The sequence below is a fragment of the Piliocolobus tephrosceles genome, chromosome 10 (assembly GCF_002776525.5).
Source record: "Piliocolobus tephrosceles isolate RC106 chromosome 10, ASM277652v3, whole genome shotgun sequence".
NCBI classification, from domain to species: Eukaryota; Metazoa; Chordata; class Mammalia; order Primates; family Cercopithecidae; genus Piliocolobus; species Piliocolobus tephrosceles.
In genome coordinates this window covers 68,224,018-68,234,692 of record NC_045443.1, presented here as the reverse complement: position 1 = coordinate 68,234,692, position 10,675 = coordinate 68,224,018, and positions in this window count along the sequence as shown.

The following is a 10,675-nucleotide window of genomic DNA, read 5'->3' as shown; positions in this document are numbered from 1 at the left end:
AGGAAGATATTACTTTTAATATCACAGTGGATGTACACCCTGTGATAATATTTGTAGTATCCTGGGGAGATATTACTTCTAATGTCACAATGGATGTACACCCTGTGATATTGTTTGTAATATCCTAGGGAGACATTACTTCTAATAACACTATGAGTATACACTCTGTGATATTATTCCTGACATTCTAGGAAAAAATTACTCCTAATATCCCAGTGGGTGTACATTCTATGATATTATTCATAATAGCCTATGGAAATATTACTCCTAATATCACAATGGGTGTACACCCTGTGATATTATTCGTAATATTCTAGGGAGAAATTGCTCCTAATATCACAGTGGGTGTACATTCTGTGATATTCATAATATCATATGGAGATATTACTCTTAATATCACAATGTGTTTACACCCACTGTGATATTATTTTTAATATCTTAGGGAGATAGTACTGCTAATATCACAGTGGTGTACACTCTGTGATATTAGGAGTAAAAATTAGGAGTAATATTCTAGGAAGATATTATTTGTAATATTCTAGGGAGGTATTACTCCTAATATCACAGTGGAATATTGTTTGTAGTATCTTAGGCAGAAATTATTCCTAATATCACAGTTGGTGTCAACCCTGGGACATTATTTGTAATATCCTGGGGAGACATTACTCTTAATATTACACTGGGTGTACACCTTGAGATATTCATAATATCTTGCAGAGATATTACTACTGATATCATAGTGAATATACACCCTAGGATGTTATTCGTAATATCCTGGGGAGATACTACTCCTAATATCACAGTTGGTGTATAACATGTGGGTATACCCTGGAATATTATTCATAATATCCTGGGGAGATATTAGTCTCCTAATATCACAGTAAGTTTACACCATGTGTGTACACCCTGGGATATTGTTGATAATATCAGGGGGAGATATTATTCTTCTAATATTACACTGGGTGTACACCACGTGCATACACCCTGAATATTATTTGTAATATCCTGGGGAGATGTTACTTTTCTTTTTTTTTTTTTTTTTTTTTTTTTTTGAGACGGAGTCTCGCTTTGTTGCCCAGGCTGGAGCGCAGTGGCACGATCTAGGTTCACTGCAAACTCTGCCTCCCAGGTTTATGCCATTTTCCTGCCTCAGCCTCCTGAGTAGCTAGGAATACAGGCGGCCACCACTATACCCAGCTAATTTTTTGTATTTTTAGTGGAGATGGGTTTTCACCGTGTTAGCCAGGATGCTCTCAATTTCCTGACCTCATGATCCACCTGCTCGGCCTCCCAAAGTGCTGGGATTACAGGTGTGAGCCACCGCACCTGGCTGAGATGTTACTTTTCTAGTATCAACATTTGTGTACAACCTGGGATATTGTTCGTAATATCTTGCAGAGATATTACTCTCCTTTTTTATTACACTTTAAGTTATGGGGTACATGTGCAGAATGTGCAAATTTGTTAAATAGGTATACATGTGCCACGGTGGTTTGCTGCACCCATCAACCCGTCATCTACATTAGGTATTTCTCCTAATGCTATCCCTCTCCTAGCTCCCCACCCCCTGACAGGCCCTGGTGTGTGATGTTCCCTTTCCTGTGTCCATGTGTTCTCATTGTTCAGCTCCCACTTATAAGTGAGAACATGCGGTGTTTGATTTTCTGTTTTTATACTGGTTTGCTGAGAAAGATGGTTTCCAGCTTCATCCATGTCCCTGTAAAGGACATGAACTCATCATTTTTTATGGCTGCATAGTATTCTGTGGTGTATATATGTCACATTTTCTTTAGCCAGTCTATCATTGACAGGCATTTGGGTTGGTTCAGTCTTTGCTATTGTGAACAGTGTCAGAATAAAAATACGTGTGCATGTGTCTTTATAGTAGAATGATTTATAATCTTTTGGGTGTATACCCAGTAATGGATTGCTGGGTCAAATGGTATTTCTAGTTCTAGTCCCTTGAGGAATCACCACACTGTCTTCCACAATGGTTGAACTAATTTACAGTCCCACTAACAGTGTAAAAGTGTTCCTATTTCTCCACATCCTCTCCAGCATCTGTTGTTTCCTGACTTTTTAATGTTCGCCATTCTATCTGGCGTGAGATGGTATCTCATTGTGGTTTTTATTTGCATTTCTCTAATGACCAGTGATGATGAGTTTTTTTCTTCATATGTTTGTTGGCTGCATAAATGTCTTCTTTTGAGAAGTGTCTGTTCATATCCTTCACCCTCTTTTCAATGGGATTGTTTGTTTTTTTTCTTGTAAATTTGCTTAAGTTCTTTGTAGATTCTGGATATTAGCCCTTTGTCAGAGGGATGGATTGCAAAAATTTTCTCCCATTCTGTAGGTTGCCTGTTCAGTCTGATGATAGTTTCTTTTGCTGTGCAGAAGCTCTTTAGTTTATTTAGATCCCAATAGTCAATTATGGCTTTTGTTGCCATTGCTTTTGGTGTTTTATTCCTCCCCTTTATCCAGAAGAAAAAACAAATGTTATTATCCTCTAGCTATCACAATAGTTCTTTCCTTTCATTCACAGTCAAGTTGTATAAATGAAATGTATCTATGGATTTTATGCATAATATTAAGATAGTTGAAATGAAATGGTATAAAAAATCAGTTATCAGGAAATACTGTGACCTGTCTCTAGAAAATTTTACTGTGAAATTTGTCCTATTTACCTGAGTTTCAGGAAGAGAATACCTTTATACTCCTCTTTTGACAATAATTCTGGTGTAGAATGAGAGAAAAAAGAGAAATCTCCACACATCATTGGTATCTTATCAGTATCATTGTGTTTTCTACTCGTAGTTAAATTTTATTGGATTGTGGTTTTCTTAAACTTGGTAAAACTTTATACCAGAAAAATCCCAAAGTATCGTAGGACATTAGGTCATTTGAGGTACCTTGCATGTAATCAGTGAGAATGTATGAAACCAACAAAGCATTGAAGATTTCCAATTTCAAGAATTTCAAATATTGATCCAGAAATCATTAACAAGACATCAAATGAAAATTTTTTGTTTACTCATTGTCAAGTTATTTAACCAAAGCTCAATAAAAAGCTTTCAGCAAAAATCTTCTTTAAGCAATGTGTGACAAGAGGAGCAAGTGTCTGCCTGTGAAACTTTCCTAAGTGACCTTCATATTCCTTTCTTGCATACATCAGATTACCCGTGGCTTCCAGTGATGGTTACCAAGCAAAAGGGGCTGCCTGCCCAATATGCTGGAAGCCATACTATGAAACCAGGTTTTAGAGAAAAGAAAAGTTTCTTATTGCAAGTCAACTAGCAAGGAGACAGGAGTACACTCAAACCTGTCTCCCTGTGCTGGCTTGATGGGAGTAATTTCATTAGAAAAAGTTTAGTGGATGGATTCTAAGATTAGTAGGTCACTGGTGGAAGGAAAGAGGAGGTCTGGAATATCCCTGGGAATGCACAGTCATCTCTTTTTGCTACCTTATGGACTGTATGTGTAAATTCAAGTGGAGTTAGAATAAAATATGTGGTGTGAATCCAGGCTGTGATGTCAGCAAGCTCATTCTGCATAAACTCCAGTTGGTCATATTGGTTCCAACTGATTTCAGCCAGTTTTGTTCTCTTACAAGTGGAGGCAATGTCTGTGTGTCAGCAAGTTGTTTCTTTTTCTATCTGCCATCCTGCAAACTCGAGGATTTGTTAGTCATCAGTGTCTTTAACTCTTTGGAGGATGGTTTCATGACCATGTATAATAAGCTTGAAAGCCAAGCTGATAGTACTTTTGATGTAAGAGGATTACACTGCTTTGAAAAGTCCTTATGAGAATAGGGTGACATTGTTGTTGATCTATGTCTTCTTGCTTATTTGGTCAAGTCTTAGTGACAGGTAGCACACATATTTATGAAATAGCTGATCAAAAAAAAAATGGGGTGCTTCTGGTAGTAGAACAGAGAAAAATAAACTGGCCAGGATACACATTGAGTGGAGGGTATCAATTCATCATGTTCTTTACCGACCAAAAGCAAACAACACTTCTGGTACATTTTCTAAGCATGAAATTCAATCTATACTAAAAAAAAAATAAAGTAGAGATGTGCTTTATTTGGCTGTGACATCAGCAAGCAAAATTATTGAGGAAATACAATTTATTGTTGACCTTCTCTTATCCCCCAGGTGAACCTTCACAGTTATCCAGTCTAGAGTTTGAAAAGGCCTTTGACTTCTTCCAGCCAAGCAAACGTAACTATGATTGCAGTTGCAACTAATTTTAAGGAGCCATTTTGGACCTATTAAATAAGTAGAACTAGAAGTATAACCTATTAAATAACTAGACTCGCTTTCACAGATCTGTTTGATATATTTACAGAGCACTTGAGGACAAGTCAAGAAAAAAAGCATGGTCCTGATTCAACTTCCTGACAATGAGTAAACTCTACCTAACTTCTTGCTGGTGGTTATGTAACAATGCCCTGTTGACAATATGAGATTACCAGGGTGATCTCACTACGATGCATTTTATATATTACATTTTTGTAGAACAGCATATGGATAGAAGAAAAATACTTCATTTTTAGATCATAGAGGGTTTTTTAAGCAAAAGTTACAATCACCAACAGCATTATTATTGTTATTGTTATTGCTCACAGCCTGATGTACTAGAAGCCAGTATATCACCGGGATTTTAAGAAAAGAAGAGCTTTGCATTGCTAGATGACTGACAAAGAGGCAAGAGTCCAGCTCAAACCTGTCTCCCTGTGTTGGCTTTATGGATGTAATTTTATTAGAAAAGGTTTACAGGGTGAATTCTGGGATTAGTAGGTGATTGGCAGAAGGAAAGGGGAGGTCTGGAAAGTTATAAGAAATGTGCAGTTACCTCTTCATCCCTCTTCATAGGACCTTTGTGTAAATTTGGGGGAAGTTGGTATAAAACAAACTGGAAATTTAGGCTGTAACATCAGCAAGCTCATTCTGTGTAAACTCCAATTGGTCATATCAGTTCCAAACCATTTCAGCTAGTTTAGTTATCTTACAGGCAGAGAGAGTTTTAGCATTTTATCAAGTTGGGTTTTTTTTTTTAATCTGCTATGCTGCAGACTCAAGAACTGTTGATAGTTACGGGCTTCTTTAACTCTTTGGAAGACTGTTTCATTCGTATCTTTTCTACCAAATGTCAATGGCTGTTATGGCAAGTACATACAATGCTACTGCTTCAGAGTGTTCCAGAATGAAGGACCATGTGATAAAGAAGGCAAGGATAGTACTCTCATTCTGATGAAATGGTGGGCTGAACAAACTTCTCCTTAAAGTTTTTCAGTCAAAAATACCTAGAAGTGATACATAAATTATAGTTACATTTAAAGTATAGTCAAATTCAAAATAAATAATGGAATATCCCTAGTGACAAAAAGTCAGAGAAATGAAAGTCAGAAAAACACAAATTGGCACTGAGGCAGGGAGAAGACGTGTAGAATAGTGAAATTGATGGTAGTGGTGGTACAGAGTAGGGGAAAATTAGGGAGGTTATCATATTGTGTAATAACTAGGGTCCTGGGTTTTAATTCTCAACAAACACAGATCATAAACCTTAAGTAAAATGGGGGAAAATGGGAGACCTCTAAATATATTTGGAAGCATCAAAGGATTGATATAAATAGAAATTACAAAAATTCTGAGTTCAGGTTTACACAATAGATGCCAATGATTTCACAGATACAAACTACAAACACTAAACAAAAGATACCAAAAAATGAACTTGGTACTGGAAAGAAGATAAAAGTAGGTAGATCGTATTATAGAGGAGAGGTGGCATTTTGAAGGGAATGGCCATAAAATGAGTTACTAATTTTTGTGGCATTTAGTCAGAGGGCATGCCAGAGTTAGCACATGGTAGTGTAACTCAACTGCATTAAGAAACCTGCAGCTCTTCTGGAACAAAGAGCTAGGGGATGTCATTTGGGGAAACTTTTACTGAAAATCAAGAAAGGACCCCATAAAAGGGAAAGGAAGAAAAACAGGGGGCCCAAACAGTATGTATAAATTCTGCCCAAAAATCTGTCTGAAAACCAGACCAAAATGGGTGGAAACAGATTCCAGCTAAGTATAATGGGCCTCTCTAATCCTATGTAAGAATCTGTAAAAGCCCCATGCTTATCATGTAGCTATACATTCATTTTACATACAGCACAATTGTCCTTTATAAATGAAAAGGAAGTAAAAACATTCTTGGATAAAAGGAAATTGTGAGAATTAATTATCAACAGACTTGCTCTAAAAGAAATGTGAAAGGGAGTTTGTTGGGGTAAAGGAAAATGCTGTCAGAGGTTAATGTGGGACATTAAGAATGAGGAACAAACAAGAAAAATAGTTTATATCTGAGTAAATATAAAGGACCATATTTTCTTAAGTTATCCAAAATATGTACCAATGTTGAAAGCAAAAATTATCACATTGTCTGATGGGTTTTCAATGTATGTAGATATAATATATTTGAGAATTAGAAAAGACAGGATTAAGGAATCTATATGGATGTAATTGTAAGTCATCTACATTTTACTTAAAGTAACAAAATAATAATTCTAAGTAGACTGTGAAAGAGGTATGCATATTTCACTCCCTAGGACAACCACTAAAGAAATGATACAAAGAGATCATATATAGCCAAAAAGTCAATAGATAAATTTAAATGAAATATTAAAAATAAATTTAATAATAGAAAAGAAGGAAGAGAATGAGGCACAGAAGAACATAAAAAGAGAACACGAACAGAAATCAAATAATAAAATGATAGTATTAAGTACAACCATATCAATATTTTATTAAATGTAGATAGTCTGAACAAAGCAATCAAAACATAGAAATTATCAGATTGTATCTTAAAAAATTTTTAAAGATCAGATTATATGTTGTCCACAGGAAACCCACAATAAAAATAAAGATATCGATAGGTTCAAAGAAAGAAAGAAGAAACAAATAACAGAAAGATATATGGAAATTTCTCAAATATTTGAAAATTAAACAACATATTCTAAATAACCTATAAGTTGAAGAGAATATTATGTAAAAAGTTTGAAATTAATTTGAATTGAGTGAAAATACAAATTACAAATTGTTGGAAAACAGTTGAAGCAGTGATTGTATGGAAACTTATAGCACTACATGCTTTTTTTTAAAAAAAAAAAAAAGATCATGAATCAAGAATCTAGGCTTCTAAAGAAACTGGAAAAAGGGAATAAGTTAAATAAAAAACAAACAGAAAAAGGGCTCTAATAGAAACAAAAAGAGGAATATTTGAAATTTAAAAAAAAACAGAGTAGAGAAAAATCAATAAAACCAAATCCTGTTTTTGAAAAAGATCAACAAAACTGAAAAAACTCTATACAGATGAATGATTAACAAATAGTACTATATTAAAATTATGAACTATTGGCCAGGCATGGTGGCTCACGCCTGTAATCCCAGCACTTTGGGAGGTTAAGGCGGGCAGATCACGAGGTCAGGAGTTCGAGACCAGTCTGACCAATATGACAAAATCCCATCTCTACTAAAAAATACAAAAATTAGCTGGTCATGGTGGCAGGCGCCTGTAATCCCAGCTACTCAGGAGGCTGAGGAAGGAGAATTGCTTGAACCTGGGAAGCAGAGGCTGCAGTGAGCTGAGATCACACCATTGCACTCCAGCCTGGGTGACAGAGCAAGACTCCATCTCAAACAAAAGAAGAAAAAAGAAAAAAAGAAAAATTAAGAACTATTAATCAAAACACATAATAAAACAAAAAACACAATGACAGAAGATTTTAGCAACATAAATGGAAATTAAAAATTTAGTGTCTAAATTCTAGAATATATAACTTCCAAAAACTAACTAGAAAAGCGAAAACAAAACAGTGAAAATAGGCAAAAGATATAAAAAGGAATTTCACAGAATAGGAAATGCTAATATCTATTCAACATTTATAAACATGCTTTCATTACTAGCCCCCAAAAAAGACATTTTAAAAATAAGATACCATTTTATATGCATTAAGTTTGCAAAGTAATTAGAAAATCTAATATTTATAAGTGGGTAAAGCTATATGGTACTCTTCTACATTGTTTAGAATACAAACTGGTACTGAGACTATAAAGGGCAATGTAGAGGTTTGTGTTTAAGGCAATGATAGTTATAGCCCATGAGGAAACAATTTAGCTTTTATGTGTGTATCTTAGAGAAACTATGTTAAATATGCTTGGAAAACATGCCAAAATGTATTAAAATAAAAAATACCGTTTGTAATAGGGACAAAAGTAGAAACAATTGAGCTTTATGGAACATAATTCTAGTTAGTAAATTTTAAAATTATAAAAGTACTGCATATTGTTTATGGATACCCACAGTAAACTTTAAAGATATGATTAGGAATGATAAACTACAAAATCATAATAGTTGTTACATTCAGAGGGTAAGAGAATAGGGGTGAGAGAGTAGCTGTATCATTAGGTTTTCTTCTTTGTTTTTAAATTTGAAAAAAATGATCCAGCAATCCCACTACTGGGTATCTACCCAGAGGAAAAGCCATTATACAGAAAAGGTATTTGCACATGCATGTTTATAGCAGCACAATTCACCATTGCAAAAATGTGGAACCAACTGAAATGTCCATCAATCAACAAGTAAATAAACTGTGATATATATCTCTATATATATGTATCTATCAATTATATATATATCAATTATATATATATGTGGATGTAATTGTAAGTCATCTACATTTTACTTAAAGTAACAAAATAGTAATTCTAAGTAAACTGTGAAAGAGGTATGCATATTTCACTCCCTAGGACAACCACTAAAGAAATGATACAATGAGATCATATATAGCCAAAAAGTCAATAAATTTTTTAAAAAATTAAGAACTATTAATCAAAACACATAATAAAACAAAAAGTACAGTGACAGAAGATTTTAGCAATATAAATGGAAATTAAAAGTTTAGTTTCTAAATTCTAGAATATGTAACTTCCAAAAACTAACTAGAAAAATGAAAACAGTGAAGATAGTCAAAAGATATAAGAAGGAAATTCCCTCATCTATATCATATAGATAGATAGATAGATTTCCCACTACTGGTAGATACCCAGTAGTGGGATTGCTGGATCATTTTTTAAATTTAAAAACAAGAAAACCTAAAAAGGAAAATATACACATATATATGATGGAATACTACTCAGCCATAAAAAGAAAGGAATTAATGGCATTTGTGGCAACCTGGATGGTACTGGAGACTATTATTCTAAGTGAAGTAACTCAGGAATGGAAAACCAAACAGTATTTCTCATTCATATGCAGAAGCTAAGGTATGGGGATGCAAAGACATCAGAATGACACAATGGACTTTGGTGACCCACGGGGAAAGGGTAGGAAGAGGTGAAGGTAAAAGACTACAAATAGGGTTCAGTGAATACTGCTCGGGTGGTAGATGCACCAAAATCTCAAAAATCACCACTAAAGAACTTACTTATGTAACCAAATACCACCTGTTCCCCAAAAACCTATAGAAATAAAAAATATTTTTAAAAAGATGAGAAGCAAAGAAAAACAAATTTTAAACATAAAAGAAATAGCACAATTACTTATAACTCTTGTTTATACAATTCATGTTATAGTACTTTTTACACAATGGTATCTGTTGTAATTATATCAGTGTTAGTCAATTGAGTTATCCAGGGATCATGAAAAAGAAAAATGAAGACTCCTTATTCAAACCCTGCTTTTAGCCATCATTCTTAAAATAGGCAGATTCATGATTGGAAGGCACACATTTAGATTATCCTTAATTTGCTGGGGATTGAGGTATGACTCAGAATCCCTGATGTTCCCTTCCTGATGCCTGCCTTTGACACTTTAGATAATTTCTTTTAATGGGGTGATGGTTTCTCCAGAGCCAGGTTAGAACTGCCATGTTGGAAATATATTATAAATATGTAATAATTTTGATTATGTAGTACGGTAAGTGAGCATTATCTGAATGTCTTTCCTTGCTCTCCTGAAGCAATTCATCTGAATTGAGGAAGAGCTCAAAAAAATGAGAAGCCAATGATAGAATGCTATGGCACAATGCTCTGCAACAATTAAAAATATGATTGTGAACAAACTTTAATGACATGGAATTATATCTCACAGTATTATTAAGTAAAGAAATAGCTTCCAAATTCATAGCATGATCCCAATGATGTAAAAATAATGTTAAAACTAACAATAATTATAGATACATGCATGCAAAGACACATACATCCCCAAGATGAGGGTAGAAGAAAACCAGCTATGCCAAAGCGTTAACTGTATTTATCACCAGTTGGTAGAATCCACAGATCACATTCTATTTTGTTTTTTTCTCTATTGTCTATTGTACAGTAGACACAATATGACAATATTCTGTAATTTAGAATGTTCAATTTCATTCTGAAGAGAATTAATTTAGATGAAGGAAAACTTCAGAAATATCATCCTGGTTTTTGCCTACTTTCTAGAAATAGGTAAAATTGGACTTCCATACATTATGTTTATGACTGATTCAAATAAAATTTCATTTTATTTCCAGTTTTGGAGCTGAATTTGGTTTTGAAGGGAGTTCATTTTCTAATCTCTATGATATAAACCTAATATATGATTTTAGTTTAAGTTTGGAAGTCAAATTTGAGGGTAGATATCTTTCCTA